General features: G+C 43.5%; 28 non-coding genes across 28 annotated transcripts in view; all 28 read right to left on the bottom strand.

The window, feature by feature from the left end:
* Positions 1–61, bottom strand: part of LOC145852293 (5S ribosomal RNA) — a 119-nt gene extending 58 nt beyond the window's left edge. Inside the window, exon 1 of the ribosomal RNA XR_014374147.1 lies at positions 1–61. This exon is cut by the window's left edge and continues 58 nt beyond it. This is a non-coding gene — a ribosomal RNA (5S ribosomal RNA).
* Positions 62–470: 409 nt separating this feature from the next.
* Positions 471–589, bottom strand: LOC145852282 (5S ribosomal RNA). The gene has a single exon (XR_014374136.1). It is a non-coding gene; the product is annotated as a 5S ribosomal RNA (ribosomal RNA).
* Positions 590–728: 139 nt separating this feature from the next.
* LOC145887148 (5S ribosomal RNA) lies at positions 729–847 on the bottom strand. Its single transcript, XR_014398736.1, has one exon. It is a non-coding gene; the product is annotated as a 5S ribosomal RNA (ribosomal RNA).
* Positions 848–986: 139 nt separating this feature from the next.
* On the bottom strand, positions 987–1,105 carry LOC145852271 (5S ribosomal RNA). The gene has a single exon (XR_014374125.1). It is a non-coding gene; the product is annotated as a 5S ribosomal RNA (ribosomal RNA).
* Positions 1,106–1,514: 409 nt separating this feature from the next.
* Positions 1,515–1,633, bottom strand: LOC145852569 (5S ribosomal RNA). The gene has a single exon (XR_014374425.1). It is a non-coding gene; the product is annotated as a 5S ribosomal RNA (ribosomal RNA).
* Positions 1,634–1,772: 139 nt separating this feature from the next.
* LOC145884265 (5S ribosomal RNA) lies at positions 1,773–1,891 on the bottom strand. The gene has a single exon (XR_014395844.1). It is a non-coding gene; the product is annotated as a 5S ribosomal RNA (ribosomal RNA).
* Positions 1,892–2,030: 139 nt separating this feature from the next.
* Positions 2,031–2,149, bottom strand: LOC145884150 (5S ribosomal RNA). The gene has a single exon (XR_014395729.1). It is a non-coding gene; the product is annotated as a 5S ribosomal RNA (ribosomal RNA).
* A 409-nt stretch (positions 2,150–2,558) lies between these two features.
* On the bottom strand, positions 2,559–2,677 carry LOC145852259 (5S ribosomal RNA). The gene has a single exon (XR_014374113.1). It is a non-coding gene; the product is annotated as a 5S ribosomal RNA (ribosomal RNA).
* Positions 2,678–2,816: 139 nt separating this feature from the next.
* On the bottom strand, positions 2,817–2,935 carry LOC145887146 (5S ribosomal RNA). The gene has a single exon (XR_014398734.1). It is a non-coding gene; the product is annotated as a 5S ribosomal RNA (ribosomal RNA).
* Positions 2,936–3,074: 139 nt separating this feature from the next.
* On the bottom strand, positions 3,075–3,193 carry LOC145850682 (5S ribosomal RNA). Its single transcript, XR_014372530.1, has one exon. It is a non-coding gene; the product is annotated as a 5S ribosomal RNA (ribosomal RNA).
* Positions 3,194–3,602: 409 nt separating this feature from the next.
* LOC145852568 (5S ribosomal RNA) lies at positions 3,603–3,721 on the bottom strand. Its single transcript, XR_014374424.1, has one exon. It is a non-coding gene; the product is annotated as a 5S ribosomal RNA (ribosomal RNA).
* A 139-nt stretch (positions 3,722–3,860) lies between these two features.
* LOC145884153 (5S ribosomal RNA) lies at positions 3,861–3,979 on the bottom strand. The gene has a single exon (XR_014395732.1). It is a non-coding gene; the product is annotated as a 5S ribosomal RNA (ribosomal RNA).
* A 139-nt stretch (positions 3,980–4,118) lies between these two features.
* LOC145852248 (5S ribosomal RNA) lies at positions 4,119–4,237 on the bottom strand. Its single transcript, XR_014374102.1, has one exon. It is a non-coding gene; the product is annotated as a 5S ribosomal RNA (ribosomal RNA).
* A 409-nt stretch (positions 4,238–4,646) lies between these two features.
* On the bottom strand, positions 4,647–4,765 carry LOC145885949 (5S ribosomal RNA). The gene has a single exon (XR_014397533.1). It is a non-coding gene; the product is annotated as a 5S ribosomal RNA (ribosomal RNA).
* Positions 4,766–5,174: 409 nt separating this feature from the next.
* LOC145852237 (5S ribosomal RNA) lies at positions 5,175–5,293 on the bottom strand. The gene has a single exon (XR_014374091.1). It is a non-coding gene; the product is annotated as a 5S ribosomal RNA (ribosomal RNA).
* A 139-nt stretch (positions 5,294–5,432) lies between these two features.
* Positions 5,433–5,551, bottom strand: LOC145887145 (5S ribosomal RNA). The gene has a single exon (XR_014398733.1). It is a non-coding gene; the product is annotated as a 5S ribosomal RNA (ribosomal RNA).
* A 139-nt stretch (positions 5,552–5,690) lies between these two features.
* On the bottom strand, positions 5,691–5,809 carry LOC145852226 (5S ribosomal RNA). The gene has a single exon (XR_014374080.1). It is a non-coding gene; the product is annotated as a 5S ribosomal RNA (ribosomal RNA).
* A 409-nt stretch (positions 5,810–6,218) lies between these two features.
* Positions 6,219–6,337, bottom strand: LOC145852567 (5S ribosomal RNA). The gene has a single exon (XR_014374423.1). It is a non-coding gene; the product is annotated as a 5S ribosomal RNA (ribosomal RNA).
* Positions 6,338–6,476: 139 nt separating this feature from the next.
* On the bottom strand, positions 6,477–6,595 carry LOC145884042 (5S ribosomal RNA). The gene has a single exon (XR_014395621.1). It is a non-coding gene; the product is annotated as a 5S ribosomal RNA (ribosomal RNA).
* A 139-nt stretch (positions 6,596–6,734) lies between these two features.
* On the bottom strand, positions 6,735–6,853 carry LOC145852216 (5S ribosomal RNA). Its single transcript, XR_014374070.1, has one exon. It is a non-coding gene; the product is annotated as a 5S ribosomal RNA (ribosomal RNA).
* A 409-nt stretch (positions 6,854–7,262) lies between these two features.
* Positions 7,263–7,381, bottom strand: LOC145852205 (5S ribosomal RNA). Its single transcript, XR_014374059.1, has one exon. It is a non-coding gene; the product is annotated as a 5S ribosomal RNA (ribosomal RNA).
* A 139-nt stretch (positions 7,382–7,520) lies between these two features.
* LOC145885492 (5S ribosomal RNA) lies at positions 7,521–7,639 on the bottom strand. Its single transcript, XR_014397075.1, has one exon. It is a non-coding gene; the product is annotated as a 5S ribosomal RNA (ribosomal RNA).
* Positions 7,640–8,048: 409 nt separating this feature from the next.
* LOC145852566 (5S ribosomal RNA) lies at positions 8,049–8,167 on the bottom strand. The gene has a single exon (XR_014374422.1). It is a non-coding gene; the product is annotated as a 5S ribosomal RNA (ribosomal RNA).
* Positions 8,168–8,306: 139 nt separating this feature from the next.
* LOC145883936 (5S ribosomal RNA) lies at positions 8,307–8,425 on the bottom strand. The gene has a single exon (XR_014395513.1). It is a non-coding gene; the product is annotated as a 5S ribosomal RNA (ribosomal RNA).
* A 139-nt stretch (positions 8,426–8,564) lies between these two features.
* On the bottom strand, positions 8,565–8,683 carry LOC145852194 (5S ribosomal RNA). Its single transcript, XR_014374048.1, has one exon. It is a non-coding gene; the product is annotated as a 5S ribosomal RNA (ribosomal RNA).
* A 409-nt stretch (positions 8,684–9,092) lies between these two features.
* On the bottom strand, positions 9,093–9,211 carry LOC145852183 (5S ribosomal RNA). The gene has a single exon (XR_014374037.1). It is a non-coding gene; the product is annotated as a 5S ribosomal RNA (ribosomal RNA).
* Positions 9,212–9,350: 139 nt separating this feature from the next.
* Positions 9,351–9,469, bottom strand: LOC145885491 (5S ribosomal RNA). The gene has a single exon (XR_014397073.1). It is a non-coding gene; the product is annotated as a 5S ribosomal RNA (ribosomal RNA).
* A 409-nt stretch (positions 9,470–9,878) lies between these two features.
* LOC145852565 (5S ribosomal RNA) lies at positions 9,879–9,997 on the bottom strand. Its single transcript, XR_014374421.1, has one exon. It is a non-coding gene; the product is annotated as a 5S ribosomal RNA (ribosomal RNA).
* Positions 9,998–10,000: the final 3 nt, after the last annotated feature.

Raw genomic sequence — 10,000 nt, 5'->3', positions numbered from 1 at the left:
CCCTGCTTAGCTTCCGAGATCAGACGAGATCGGGCGTACCCAGGCTGGTATGGCCGTAAGCGAGAAACAATCTCTTGCTACAACATATATAGTCAAAGTGAGTGTGATAAACAGACATTGCATTTTCACCAATTAGATAAGCAGCTTGAACTTTGTGTCACTGAAAAAGTAGAAGAAATTACAAACACTGTTCCCATCACTTTTTAGCACAGGTAGTTGGATAAAATACAAACTTTATTTCCTTTCATCATTTGAACAGGGCAAAGGAGCACAAAGCACACACAAGCTGCATTCAGCAACAATATTCTTGTTTGTCTTATAAATACAAGGCAGATGCTAATTGAAAACACAAGGAAATTTGATCCTATTAAAAAGGCAGGAAGCTGCATTTAGTCAATTCATCATTAAATGCTTACTACAAGGCAGTGTTGCTGATGAAATAGTGCAGGGGCACACCCTCGTGGACAAAATGCTTACAGCACCTGGTATTCCCAGGCGGTCTCCCATCCAAGTACTAACCAGGCCCGACCCTGCTTAGCTTCCGAGATCAGACGAGATCGGGCGTACCCAGGCTGGTATGGCCGTAAGCGAGAAACAATCTCTTGCTACAACATATATAGTCAAAGTGAGTCTGATAAAACAGACATTTAGTCAATTCATCATTAAATGCTTAATACAAGGCAGTGTTGCTGATGAAATAGTGCAAGAGCACACCCTCGTGGACAAAATGCTTACAGCACCTGGTATTCCCAGGCGGTCTCCCATCCAAGTACTAACCAGGCCCGACCCTGCTTAGCTACCGAGATCAGACGAGATCGGCCGTACCCAGGCTGGTATGGCCGTAAGCGAGAAACAATCTCTTCCTACAACATATATAGTCAAAGTGAGTCTGATAAAACAGACATTTAGTCAATTCATCATTAAATGCTTAATACAAGGCAGTGTTGCTGATGAAATAGTGCAAGAGCACAGCCTCGTGGACAAAATGCTTACAGCACCTGGTATTCCCAGGCGGTCTCCCATCCAAGTACTAACCAGGCCCGACCCTGCTTAGCTTCCGAGATCAGACGAGATCGGGCGTACCCAGGCTGGTATGGCCGTAAGCGAGAAACAATCTCTTGCTACAACATATATAGTCAAAGTGAGTGTGATAAACAGACATTGCATTTTCACCAATTAGATAAGCAGCTTGAACTTTGTGTCACTGAAAAAGTAGAAGAAATTACAAACACTGTTCCCATCACTTTTTAGCACAGGTAGTTGGATAAAATACAAACTTTATTTCCTTTCATCATTTGAACAGGGCAAAGGAGCACAAAGCACACACAAGCTGCATTCAGCAACAATATTCTTGTTTGTCTTATAAATACAAGGCAGATGCTAATTGAAAACACAAGGAAATTTGATCCTATTAAAAAGGCAGGAAGCTGCATTTAGTCAATTCATCATTAAATGCTTACTACAAGGCAGTGTTGCTGATGAAATAGTGCAGGGGCACACCCTCGTGGACAAAATGCTTACAGCACCTGGTATTGCCAGGCGGTCTCCCATCCAAGTACTAACCAGGCACGACCCTGCTTAGCTTCCGAGATCAGACGAGATCGGGCGTACCCAGGCTGGTATGGCCGTAAGCGAGAAACAATCTCTTGCTACAACATATATAGTCAAAGTGAGTCTGATAAAACAGACATTTAGTCAATTCATCATTAAATGCTTAATACAAGGCAATGTTGCTGATGAAATAGTGCAAGAGCACACCCTCGTGGACAAAATGCTTACAGCACCTGGTATTCCCAGGCGGTCTCCCATCCAAGTACTAACCAGGCCCGACCCTGCTTAGCTTCCGAGATCAGACGAGATCGGGCGTACCCAGGATGGTATGGCCGTAAGCGAGAAACAATCTCTTGCTACAACATATATAGTCAAAGTGAGTCTGATAAAACAGACATTTAGTCAATTCATCATTAAATGCTTAATACAAGGCAGTGTTGCTGATGAAATAGTGCAAGAGCACACCCTCGTGGACAAAATGCTTACAGCACCTGGTATTCCCAGGCGGTCTCCCATCCAAGTACTAACCAGGCCCGACCCTGCTTAGCTTTCGAGATCAGACGAGATCGGGCGTACCCAGGCTGGTATGGCCGTAAGCGAGAAACAATCTCTTGCTACAACATATATAGTCAAAGTGAGTGTGATAAACAGACATTGCATTTTCACCAATTAGATAAGCAGCTTGAACTTTGTGTCACTGAAAAAGTAGAAGAAATTACAAACACTGTTCCCATCACTTTTTAGCACAGGTAGTTGGATAAAATACAAACTTTATTTCCTTTCATCATTTGAACAGGGCAAAGGAGCACAAAGCACACACAAGCTGCATTCAGCAACAATATTCTTGTTTGTCTTATAAATACAAGGCAGATGCTAATTGAAAACACAAGGAAATTTGATCCTATTAAAAAGGCAGGAAGCTGCATTTAGTCAATTCATCATTAAATGCTTACTACAAGGCAGTGTTGCTGATGAAATAGTGCAGGGGCACACCCTCGTGGACAAAATGCTTACAGCACCTGGTATTCCCAGGCGGTCTCCCATCCAAGTACTAACCAGGCCCGACCCTGCTTAGCTTCCGAGATCAGACGAGATCGGGCGTACCCAGGCTGGTATGGCCGTAAGCGAGAAACAATCTCTTGCTACAACATATATAGTCAAAGTGAGTCTGATAAAACAGACATTTAGTCAATTCATCATTAAATGCTTAATACAAGGCAGTGTTGCTGATGAAATAGTGCAAGAGCACACCCTCGTGGACAAAATGCTTACAGCACCTGGTATTCCCAGGCGGTCTCCCATCCAAGTACTAACCAGGCCCGACCCTGCTTAGCTACCGAGATCAGACGAGATCGGCCGTACCCAGGCTGGTATGGCCGTAAGCGAGAAACAATCTCTTCCTACAACATATATAGTCAAAGTGAGTCTGATAAAACAGACATTTAGTCAATTCATCATTAAATGCTTAATACAAGGCAGTGTTGCTGATGAAATAGTGCAAGAGCACACCCTCGTGGACAAAATGCTTACAGCACCTGGTATTCCCAGGCGGTCTCCCATCCAAGTACTAAGCAGGCCCGACCCGGCTTAGCTTCCGAGATCAGACGAGATCGGGCGTACCCAGGCTGGTATGGCCGTAAGCGAGAAACAATCTCTTGCTACAACATATATAGTCAAAGTGAGTGTGATAAACAGACATTGCATTTTCACCAATTAGATAAGCAGCTTGAACTTTGTGTCACTGAAAATGTAGAAGAAATTACAAACACTGTTCCCATCACTTTTTAGCACAGGTAGTTGGATAAAATACAAACTTTATTTCCTTTCATCATTTGAACAGGGCAAAGGAGCACAAAGCACACACAAGCTGCATTCAGCAACAATATTCTTGTTTGTCTTATAAATACAAGGCAGATGCTAATTGAAAACACAAGGAAATTTGATCCTATTAAAAAGGCAGGAAGCTGCATTTAGTCAATTCATCATTAAATGCTTACTACAAGGCAGTGTTGCTGATGAAATAGTGCAGGGGCACACCCTCGTGGACAAAATGCTTACAGCACCTGGTATTGCCAGGCGGTCTCCCATCCAAGTACTAACCAGGCACGACCCTGCTTAGCTTCCGAGATCAGACGAGATCGGGCGTACCCAGGCTGGTATGGCCGTAAGCGAGAAACAATCTCTTGCTACAACATATATAGTCAAAGTGAGTCTGATAAAACAGACATTTAGTCAATTCATCATTAAATGCTTAATACAAGGCAATGTTGCTGATGAAATAGTGCAAGAGCACACCCTCGTGGACAAAATGCTTACAGCACCTGGTATTCCCAGGCGGTCTCCCATCCAAGTACTAACCAGGCCCGACCCTGCTTAGCTTCCGAGATCAGACGAGATCGGGCGTACCCAGGATGGTATGGCCGTAAGCGAGAAACAATCTCTTGCTACAACATATATAGTCAAAGTGAGTCTGATAAAACAGACATTTAGTCAATTCATCATTAAATGCTTAATACAAGGCAGTGTTGCTGATGAAATAGTGCAAGAGCACACCCTCGTGGACAAAATGCTTACAGCACCTGGTATTCCCAGGCGGTCTCCCATCCAAGTACTAACCAGGCCCGACCCTGCTTAGCTTCCGAGATCAGACGAGATCGGGCGTACCCAGGCTGGTATGGCCGTAAGCGAGAAACAATCTCTTGCTACAACATATATAGTCAAAGTGAGTGTGATAAACAGACATTGCATTTTCACCAATTAGATAAGCAGCTTGAACTTTGTGTCACTGAAAAAGTAGAAGAAATTACAAACACTGTTCCCATCACTTTTTAGCACAGGTAGTTGGATAAAATACAAACTTTATTTCCTTTCATCATTTGAACAGGGCAAAGGAGCACAAAGCACACACAAGCTGCATTCAGCAACAATATTCTTGTTTGTCTTATAAATACAAGGCAGATGCTAATTGAAAACACAAGGAAATTTGATCCTATTAAAAAGGCAGGAAGCTGCATTTAGTCAATTCATCATTAAATGCTTACTACAAGGCAGTGTTGCTGATGAAATAGTGCAGGGGCACACCCTCGTGGACAAAATGCTTACAGCACCTGGTATTCCCAGGCGGTCTCCCATCCAAGTACTAACCAGGCCCGACCCTGCTTAGCTTCCGAGATCAGACGAGATTGGGCGTACCCAGGCTGGTATGGCCGTAAGCGAGAAACAATCTCTTGCTACAACATATATAGTCAAAGTGAGTGTGATAAACTGACATTGCATTTTCTCCAATTAGATAAGCAGCTTGAACTTTGTGTCACTGAAAAAGTAGAAGAAATTACAAACACTGTTCCCATCACTTTTTAGCACAGGTAGTTGGATAAAATACAAACTTTATTTCCTTTCATCATTTGAACAGGGCAAAGGAGCACAAAGCACACACAAGCTGCATTCAGCAACAATATTCTTGTTTGTCTTATAAATACAAGGCAGATGCTAATTGAAAACACAAGGAAATTTGATCCTATTAAAAAGGCAGGAAGCTGCATTTAGTCAATTCATCATTAAATGCTTACTACAAGGCAGTGTTGCTGATGAAATAGTGCAGGGGCACACCCTCGTGGACAAAATGCTTACAGCACCTGGTATTCCCAGGCGGTCTCCCATCCAAGTACTAACCAGGCCCGACCCTGCTTAGCTTCCGAGATCAGACGAGATCGGGCGTACCCAGGCTGGTATGGCCGTAAGCGAGAAACAATCTCTTGCTACAACATATATAGTCAAAGTGAGTCTGATAAAACAGACATTTAGTCAATTCATCATTAAATGCTTAATACAAGGCAGTGTTGCTGATGAAATAGTGCAAGAGCACACCCTCGTGGACAAAATGCTTACAGCACCTGGTATTCCCAGGCGGTCTCCCATCCAAGTACTAACCAGGCCCGACCCTGCTTAGCTACCGAGATCAGACGAGATCGGCCGTACCCAGGCTGGTATGGCCGTAAGCGAGAAACAATCTCTTCCTACAACATATATAGTCAAAGTGAGTCTGATAAAACAGACATTTAGTCAATTCATCATTAAATGCTTAATACAAGGCAGTGTTGCTGATGAAATAGTGCAAGAGCACAGCCTCGTGGACAAAATGCTTACAGCACCTGGTATTCCCAGGCGGTCTCCCATCCAAGTACTAACCAGGCCCGACCCTGCTTAGCTTCCGAGATCAGACGAGATCGGGCGTACCCAGGCTGGTATGGCCGTAAGCGAGAAACAATCTCTTGCTACAACATATATAGTCAAAGTGAGTGTGATAAACAGACATTGCATTTTCACCAATTAGATAAGCAGCTTGAACTTTGTGTCACTGAAAAAGTAGAAGAAATTACAAACACTGTTCCCATCACTTTTTAGCACAGGTAGTTGGATAAAATACAAACTTTATTTCCTTTCATCATTTGAACAGGGCAAAGGAGCACAAAGCACACACAAGCTGCATTCAGCAACAATATTCTTGTTTGTCTTATAAATACAAGGCAGATGCTAATTGAAAACACAAGGAAATTTGATCCTATTAAAAAGGCAGGAAGCTGCATTTAGTCAATTCATCATTAAATGCTTACTACAAGGCAGTGTTGCTGATGAAATAGTGCAGGGGCACACCCTCGTGGACAAAATGCTTACAGCACCTGGTATTGCCAGGCGGTCTCCCATCCAAGTACTAACCAGGCACGACCCTGCTTAGCTTCCGAGATCAGACGAGATCGGGCGTACCCAGGCTGGTATGGCCGTAAGCGAGAAACAATCTCTTGCTACAACATATATAGTCAAAGTGAGTCTGATAAAACAGACATTTAGTCAATTCATCATTAAATGCTTAATACAAGGCAATGTTGCTGATGAAATAGTGCAAGAGCACACCCTCGTGGACAAAATGCTTACAGCACCTGGTATTCCCAGGCGGTCTCCCATCCAAGTACTAACCAGGCCCGACCCTGCTTAGCTTCCGAGATCAGACGAGATCGGGCGTACCCAGGATGGTATGGCCGTAAGCGAGAAACAATCTCTTGCTACAACATATATAGTCAAAGTGAGTCTGATAAAACAGACATTTAGTCAATTCATCATTAAATGCTTAATACAAGGCAGTGTTGCTGATGAAATAGTGCAAGAGCACACCCTCGTGGACAAAATGCTTACAGCACCTGGTATTCCCAGGCGGTCTCCCATCCAAGTACTAACCAGGCCCGACCCTGCTTAGCTTCCGAGATCAGACGAGATCGGGCGTACCCAGGCTGGTATGGCCGTAAGCGAGAAACAATCTCTTGCTACAACATATATAGTCAAAGTGAGTGTGATAAACAGACATTGCATTTTCACCAATTAGATAAGCAGCTTGAACTTTGTGTCACTGAAAAAGTAGAAGAAATTACAAACACTGTTCCCATCACTTTTTAGCACAGGTAGTTGGATAAAATACAAACTTTATTTCCTTTCATCATTTGAACAGGGCAAAGGAGCACAAAGCACACACAAGCTGCATTCAGCAACAATATTCTTGTTTGTCTTATAAATACAAGGCAGATGCTAATTGAAAACACAAGGAAATTTGATCCTATTAAAAAGGCAGGAAGCTGCATTTAGTCAATTCATCATTAAATGCTTACTACAAGGCAGTGTTGCTGATGAAATAGTGCAGGGGCACACCCTCGTGGACAAAATGCTTACAGCACCTGGTATTCCCAGGCGGTCTCCCATCCAAGTACTAACCAGGCCCGACCCTGCTTAGCTTCCGAGATCAGACGAGATCGGGCGTACCCAGGCTGGTATGGCCGTAAGCGAGAAACAATCTCTTGCTACAACATATATAGTCAAAGTGAGTCTGATAAAACAGACATTTAGTCAATTCATCATTAAATGCTTAATACAAGGCAGTGTTGCTGATGAAATAGTGCAAGAGCACACCCTCGTGGACAAAATGCTTACAGCACCTGGTATTCCCAGGCGGTCTCCCATCCAAGGACTAACCAGGCCCGACCCTGCTTAGCTTCCGAGATCAGACGAGATCGGGCGTACCCAGGCTGGTATGGCCGTAAGCGAGAAACAATCTCTTGCTACAACATATATAGTCAAAGTGAGTGTGATAAACAGACATTGCATTTTCACCAATTAGATAAGCAGCTTGAACTTTGTGTCACTGAAAAAGTAGAAGAAATTACAAACACTGTTCCCATCACTTTTTAGCACAGGTAGTTGGATAAAATACAAACTTTATTTCCTTTCATCATTTGAACAGGGCAAAGGAGCACAAAGCACACACAAGCTGCATTCAGCAACAATATTCTTGTTTGTCTTATAAATACAAGGCAGATGCTAATTGAAAACACAAGGAAATTTGATCCTATTAAAAAGGCAGGAAGCTGCATTTAGTCAATTCATCATTAAATGCTTACTACAAGGCAGTGTTGCTGATGAAATAGTGCAGGGGCACACCCTCGTGGACAAAATGCTTACAGCACCTGGTATTGCCAGGCGGTCTCCCATCCAAGTACTAACCAGGCACGACCCTGCTTAGCTTCCGAGATCAGACGAGATCGGGCGTACCCAGGCTGGTATGGCCGTAAGCGAGAAACAATCTCTTGCTACAACATATATAGTCAAAGTGAGTCTGATAAAACAGACATTTAGTCAATTCATCATTAAATGCTTAATACAAGGCAATGTTGCTGATGAAATAGTGCAAGAGCACACCCTCGTGGACAAAATGCTTACAGCACCTGGTATTCCCAGGCGGTCTCCCATCCAAGTACTAACCAGGCCCGACCCTGCTTAGCTTCCGAGATCAGACGAGATCGGGCGTACCCAGGATGGTATGGCCGTAAGCGAGAAACAATCTCTTGCTACAACATATATAGTCAAAGTGAGTCTGATAAAACAGACATTTAGTCAATTCATCATTAAATGCTTAATACAAGGCAGTGTTGCTGATGAAATAGTGCAAGAGCACACCCTCGTGGACAAAATGCTTACAGCACCTGGTATTCCCAGGCGGTCTCCCATCCAAGTACTAACCAGGCCCGACCCTGCTTAGCTTCCGAGATCAGACGAGATCGGGCGTACCCAGGCTGGTATGGCCGTAAGCGAGAAACAATCTCTTGCTACAACATATATAGTCAAAGTGAGTGTGATAAACAGACATTGCATTTTCACCAATTAGATAAGCAGCTTGAACTTTGTGTCACTGAAAAAGTAGAAGAAATTACAAACACTGTTCCCATCACTTTTTAGCACAGGTAGTTGGATAAAATACAAACTTTATTTCCTTTCATCATTTGAACAGGGCAAAGGAGCACAAAGCACACACAAGCTGCATTCAGCAACAATATTCTTGTTTGTCTTATAAATACAAGGCAGATGCTAATTGAAAACACAAGGAAATTTGATCCTATTAAAAAGGCAGGAAGCTGCATTTAGTCAATTCATCATTAAATGCTTACTACAAGGCAGTGTTGCTGATGAAATAGTGCAGGGGCACACCCTCGTGGACAAAATGCTTACAGCACCTGGTATTCCCAGGCGGTCTCCCATCCAAGTACTAACCAGGCCCGACCCTGCTTAGCTTCCGAGATCAGACGAGATCGGGCGTACCCAGGCTGGTATGGCCGTAAGCGAGAAACAATCTCTTGCTACAACATATATAGTCAAAGTGAGTCTGATAAAACAGACATTTAGTCAATTCATCATTAAATGCTTAATACAAGGCAGTGTTGCTGATGAAATAGTGCAAGAGCACACCCTCGTGGACAAAATGCTTACAGCACCTGGTATTCCCAGGCGGTCTCCCATCCAAGGACTAACCAGGCCCGACCCTGCTTAGCTTCCGAGATCAGACGAGATCGGGCGTACCCAGGCTGGTATGGCCGTAAGCGAGAAACAATCTCTTGCTACAACATATATAGTCAAAGTGAGTGTGATAAACAGACATTGCATTTTCACCAATTAGATAAGCAGCTTGAACTTTGTGTCACTGAAAAAGTAGAAGAAATTACAAACACTGTTCCCATCACTTTTTAGCACAGGTAGTTGGATAAAATACAAACTTTATTTCCTTTCATCATTTGAACAGGGCAAAGGAGCACAAAGCACACACAAGCTGCATTCAGCAACAATATTCTTGTTTGTCTTATAAATACAAGGCAGATGCTAATTGAAAACACAAGGAAATTTGATCCTATTAAAAAGGCAGGAAGCTGCATTTAGTCAATTCATCATTAAATGCTTACTACAAGGCAGTGTTGCTGATGAAATAGTGCAGGGGCACACCCTCGTGGACAAAATGCTTACAGCACCTGGTATTGCCAGGCGGTCTCCCATCCAAGTACTAACCAGGCACGACCCTGCTTAGCTTCCGAGATCAGACGAGATCGGGCGTACCCAGGCTGGTATGGCCGTAAGCGAG

This window comes from Salmo salar, chromosome 08, assembly GCF_965601325.2.
Source record: "Salmo salar chromosome 08, fSalSal1, whole genome shotgun sequence".
NCBI classification, from domain to species: Eukaryota; Metazoa; Chordata; class Actinopteri; order Salmoniformes; family Salmonidae; genus Salmo; species Salmo salar.
Note: the sequence above shows the minus strand (reverse complement) of the source record. Positions and strands in the feature narration are given on the sequence as shown.